At 49.7% G+C, this 6,093-nt stretch overlaps 1 pseudogene; it reads left to right on the top strand.

Annotated features, from left to right (window-relative positions):
• The first annotated feature begins 2,731 nt into the window (after window positions 1-2,731).
• LOC148443210 (5S ribosomal RNA) lies at window positions 2,732-2,848 on the top strand (annotated as a pseudogene).
• The last annotated feature ends 3,245 nt before the right edge of the window (window positions 2,849-6,093 follow it).

Genomic DNA, 6,093 nt, shown 5'->3' with positions numbered 1-6,093 from the left:
AGGAAGAAGAGGGCGGAAATACCGTGTAGTATAGATGTTAGTGGTGACTAGTATCAGTCAATCCCAGCGATGCGGTGCTGCCCTCTGCTGACCGGAGGATGTTATGCTAATGGCTATAGAGTTCAGTCTTCTAATTTTGTATAATGCACACAATTATAATAATTATTATTATTATTATTATTAGTCGTGTTAATCATAAAATACTTTTCTCCAAATAGTAATCAAAATCCTCTATATTTACAAAAAAAATACAGTATAAAAAATAAACAACTTTTTTTTTTTAAACTAAAGGGGCATTTGCCACTTAAAATTCTAATTTGTTTTCAAAATTCTTTTTATATTTACATTTAGAATGTACTTTTAAATTTGATTTAAATATTTTATTAAAAAAAAAAATGCCAATTATGCCCCCCCCGTCCCCCACAAGGCCCCTTTGTAACAGTACCTCCCACCACCATTATTTGTACACTATATAATTATAGATAGATACATAGATAGATACATATATCATACCTCACAACTTTTAGGTTCCCTGAAGAGGAACAGAGGGGGGGGCTTCTCAGAAAAGGGGTGGAGCCTCATGAAAATGGAGCGGAGCCTCACAGCACCCCTGTTTACGTCGCTGTGGGGGTGTGCCCAGCATGTGCCCTACACTGGTGAACAGGCATCTGGTCTCCTTCTGTTCTCCTTAAGGTATGTGCTCACCCCAACTTCCACCCCACCAAGGGACACTGCGGACCGCAGGTGGGACAGCGGGACAGTCCCAGAAAAAGGCACTGTCCCACTGAATGCGATATAGTTGGGAGGTATGCATATACTATTATTATTATTATTATTATTATTATTACTACCACTAGGGAGTGGGGAACAATGCCACTTCGGATCTATGACATTTTGTGTGCAGCAAATTCGGCAGTGATGCCAGCGGTCAGAGACCATGACTTCACTGCCAAGGTGCTGTAGTAGCAGGTGAAAATCCATTGTACACGTGATTTCTGTAGGAGAGTAGCGCACGGTCTCCTCTCTGTTATATTTGTCGGGCACTAGGACCCAGAGGGTCATTCAGACCCGGTCGTTAGCGCCGATGCGCTCGGACCGGGTCGCTTGGCCCCCCACAGAGCATGCGCACGACAGCGCCGGTGCCGTCGTGCGCATGCGTGAGACCCACTATGACCGACAGCACCGGTCGTAGTTGGGCTCGATCCAAAGGGGGCGAGCTGTCGATGTTGATTGACAGCTCACCCCGTTTGGAAGGCGGGCCGGGGGGGTGGCAGCCCAAACGGAGAGCCTCAGACAGAGCCAAAAGATCTCCGGGGGTTACGACAAGGGAGACCCTACCCTAGGGTCTCATCGTAAGCCCCGATGCTCTCGATGGTCTCTGACCATCGCGACCATCACCGGAGCGGTCATTAGAGCTGTGGGTGTTAACCCACAGCCTAACGACCGCAACAGAGGCGGGCGGTCAGGATGCAAGTAGCCGCCCAGTTTCTGAGCGACCGCTTGCATCCTCCGACCGCCTCTGAATGAGGCAACCAGTGCCTTCAGAAAGTGCGACCTCCGAACCGTTACATGCATGACTGTGTAGAGTGTCACAGTACTGTGCAGACGCACAGTACTTAGCTTTTCTCTTTCATCCACTAGGGGACACTGGAGGTGCTTACGCTGGGGTGTAGAGGCGTGGATAACTGGAGTCGGCACTTTAATTAATTTAGAAGTTTGAAGCTCCTCCCCCTCTATGCCCCATCAGCCCTCAGTTTAGAAAATGTGCCTACTAGGAGCTGGTCACAATTTGCTGTGCTCCAGCAACACATATATTTTATTTATTTAGGTTATTTTATTTTTTTGCATCTTTTTAACACTTGTAGGTACCCTTCGCCACCTCTCTAAATGTGGGGTCCGGGTACCTGGCGCCCTGTCCTTATAGAAGGCAGGAAGGAGTGCACAGCGCTTATACTAAAAGCACTGACAGCTCCTTACCACCACAGCACATTCTCAACAAGGAAGAAGAGAAGTGCTGAATGTTGCAGAGAGACTCCATCGGGGACCACGCAGTGAGTAACCACCTGTGCATCCCCCGGCTCACGCTCCCGCCGCTGCCCAGCGTTATTACAGTTCTTAGTGTGCTGGGCAGCTAATGCAGATGGCTCCCTGCTCTGCTGACTAAGTGCGCTCTCCCTCCTCCCACTCTTAAGGCGCTGAACCCCGCTCTTACAGTGGCGCGGGGCTGGTAATGCAGTCTCCTTATCTCCGCGCTATTACAAGGCGCGGGGCTGATGTCTGAGCGCTACAGCGCGGCGGCACCCGGCTCTCCCTCCCCCTGCTATTACAGGATGCGCGGGGCTGCTGACTAAGAGCGCTACAGCGCGGCACCCGGCTCTCTCTCTCCCCGCTGATTAAGTGGCCTGGGGCAGCTAATTAAGTGCGCTACCGCGCGGCTGCACCTGCTCTGCCTATCCCCGCTGTACATGCGGTGAGGCACGCGGGGGGGAGGTTAATGGCCAGAATCTTGTATAGCCCTTTAGGGCATAAAGAAGGGGCGGAGCTTAAAGGCAGCACGGGTCTCTCTCCTCTACGCGGCAACGGCTGTATAACAGCAGGGCTGCCATTCTCTCATACACAGCAGCTCATACTGCATCTCCATTACAAGAAGATTGCAGTGTAAGACACAGAAGGCTGGACTCCTGTTCTAAGTGTAACAACAAACAGACCAAGCCACATGCCACGGGGTCCAGCCTACGGCCACACCACCCTGAACACTTCCGATCTCGTCTGATCTCGGAAGCTAAGCAAGGTCAGACCTGGTTAGTACTTGTATGGGACCGCCTGGGAATACCAGGTGCTGTACGTTATGTGATGCTAACAACGGATCCACAGATGACGATTACTAACTCTCCTACACCGCCATGGGCCACTGACGTGGTAGGAGTTATGTCAGACTTAGCAAAGTTGGCTGAGGCGCGCAGGTCTTAACCTCCCTGGATAGCTGGGTTAACCAAATCTCCAGACAAGCTGGGTCAGGTAAGGGGTGCAGCGGTGCCTGCATCCTTCACTTCCTACCAAAAAAAAAAAACTGTCACAAAAGCGTACTCTAATGCCTGTTCTCCAGTCAGAAGAGTCGGTCGAAGAATTCCTCGATGTGCGGTACTTATAAGACAGCATCTGTTGAGCAATGTAGCCAGATAAGTGGTTCCAAATTCCACGTAGGTTTCCATCTAGCTTCCCTTTTCCATCATCCATGATGGAGAAGTGGGAAACACCTCCTCCTATACATGTCTGTTTCCCGTCTCTCTAAGAAAACAGCACTTCCGGTGTCGGGAGCTACTGTTTTAAAGGACCCTTCAGATCGTAGGTTGGAGACAACACGAAGATCTATATATACCGCAGCGGGAGCTCAACTTAGACCTACCCTTGTTACCGCCTGGGTTAACAAGGCTGTGGTTTGCTGGGCTGACCAGTCAGATTAGTGCTCGCATATCTGCATCTGCTATTTCAGGATCCCAGAAGACCTTATACTGGACCTTCCTTTGATTCCTTTCGAGCACCTCATTTCTTTCGTGGTAGAGCCAGAAAGTTCCCACGCAACCGGAGGCGGCAGAGTTAAAGGTCGTCCTCACACGGTTCCACGTAGACCAGAGCCTAAACCAGTTGAGAAACAGGTGGCATGAAGGTCTTCCGTCCCACCTGGGGTCTCCTGCGGTGGGAGCCCGCTTGCAAGAATTTCAACAGGTTTGGAACCAGACCTCTTCAGAACCGTGGATTCACAGTACCGAATAGACTTCGAAGCCCCCCCCTCCACCTCGGTTCTTCACTATGAATTCTACAGGAGGCTCTCTGGTCTCTAGTGGTGTCATCTGTGCTAGTTCCGGTTCCGGAGCATTAGTGAGCATTTACTCAAAACTGTTTGTAGTGCTCAAGCCGGATGGTTCGGTCAGACCCATACTAAGCCTTAAGTCTTTAAACCTGTATCTGAAGATGTATCGTCCAAACTCATGTCAGTCATGATCGCTCTCCTTCGGTCATCAGGAGTGAACATTGTGAGCTTGAAACCAGGGGAGTTCCTATTATCCCTGGATATCAAGGATGCTTATCTCCTTGTTCCCATTTGGGAACCACACCAGGCTTTTCTGCATTTTGCCATAATTAAGATCATTGCCAGTTTCAGACATTGCCGTTCGGGTTATCCTCGGCTCCCCGCATAATCCCTTATTTGGACGATCTGTTGCTCAAGACTCCATCGGTATCTCTTCTATTAGATATGCCTTACTGATCTATCACACTCTAACCCAACACGGTTGGATAGTCAACTTCAAGAAGTCAAATCTCAATCCGTACCAGAAACTTCTATTTCTGGGCATGATATTGGATACGAATCACAGAGGATTTTTCTTCCAACAGACAAGGCCATGGATATCCTGTTGTTAGTTCAGCTGCTCCTCAGAATAAGGAAGGTGTCAATGCTTCTTTGTCTGCGTCTCTTAGGAAGGATGGTAGCTGCCTTTAAGGCACTGAAGTTAGTACAGGGATCAGGGTCTCATCTGCTTCTACATTGACAGATCCGTCTGAGCCCGGTTACCAGAGTGGCCCTTTTCTGCTGGACGTAATCCACCAATTTTTTAGCGGGCCGGAAATTCGGAGTGGGAGACTGGATCATCGTAACACGGATGCCTGCCTCCGAGGATGGCAAGCAGTAGTCCTCAATTTCCACTTTCAGGGTAGATGGTCTCCTCTAGAACAGACGTGGCCCATAAATGTGTTGGAACTCAGAGCGATTTACAATGCTCTGATAGAGACAATAGAGTTTCTACAGGCTCGTCCTGTAAGAGTTGAGGCCAACAACGCGACGTCCGTCGCTTACATCAACCACCTAGGAGGAACTTGGAGTCGCATGGCTATGCGAGAAGTAACTCAGATCCTCCGGTTGGCCGAGAACCGGTCAGTAATCCTGTCGGCGGTATTCATTCCGGGTGTGAACAACTGGGAAGCAGATTACCTAAATCGACAGGATGTCCATCCCGGGGAATGGATGCTTCATCCATCGCGCTGATACGTCGATGGGGAGGTCCTCAGGTGGACCTCATGGCGTCATGACTGAATTGTCAGCTCCCGGTATACGTGTCCAAAACTCGAGATCCACAAGCGGAAGCAGTAGACGCTCTGACAAGTCCGTGGATCTACGACTTCGTTTACCTTTTTCCTTCTATCTCGCTTCTTCCTCGTCTTCTACAAAGGATAAACAAGAGACAGCCTCTGTAATTCTCGTGGCTCCGATCTGGCTTCGGAGAAGTTGATTGTCGGACCTTCGGTCCCTATTGTCGAATGATCCGTGGCCCCTTCCTCGGCGCCCTGGATCTTCTACAGCAGGGCCCCTTTTCATACACCCCAACTTAGCACAACTGCGTTTCGCTGGGTGGCTCTTAAAACCGGTATCCTAGGATGCAGAGGCATACCAAACACGGTTATTCCTACCATGATACGCGCCAGAAAGCCATTTTCGGCTGTGCATTATCATCGCTTCTGGCGTGCTTATATCTCAAATGGTGTTCCAGTCGGTGTCTTCCGTCTAGGACTTTTCGTTTGTCTTGTTTCTGCTTTTCCTTCGGAAAGGTCTGGATTCTGGTCTGGGAACCTTTAAAGGTGTAGGTTTGTGCCCTTTCCATTTTCTTTCAAGGGAAATTGGCCCTCATTCCTGAGGTGCAGAAGTTTCTTCTAGGGGTCTTGCGTGTGCAGCCCCCTTTTGTACCTCCAATAGCTCCCTGGGATCTAAACTTGGTGCTTCTGTTTCTTTAGTCGCCCATGTTTGAACCTTTGGAGGAAGTTGATCTTAAGCACCAGGATTGAAAGACTGTCCTCCTCCTGACTCTCGCTTCGGCTCGTAGATTTTCAGATTTGGGTGCTCTGTCTTATAGCCACCTAGAGTGGAACTCTAGGACGGTACCGCCTTCCTTCCCAGGGTTGTGTCGGCTTTTCATTTCAATCAGCCTCTTGTGGTACAGTCGTCGGTGGAGGACTCTGGTGGTTTTTCTACCTTGGATATGGTTAGGGCTTTCCGCATCTATGTTGCCAGGACAGCGTCCCTTCGTAGTCTGAGTCGCT

The sequence above is a fragment of the Taudactylus pleione genome, unplaced genomic scaffold (assembly GCF_031769625.1).
Source record: "Taudactylus pleione unplaced genomic scaffold, aTauple2 ptg001314l, whole genome shotgun sequence".
NCBI lineage: Eukaryota > Metazoa > Chordata > Amphibia > Anura > Myobatrachidae > Taudactylus > Taudactylus pleione.
Note: the sequence above shows the minus strand (reverse complement) of the source record. Positions and strands in the feature narration are given on the sequence as shown.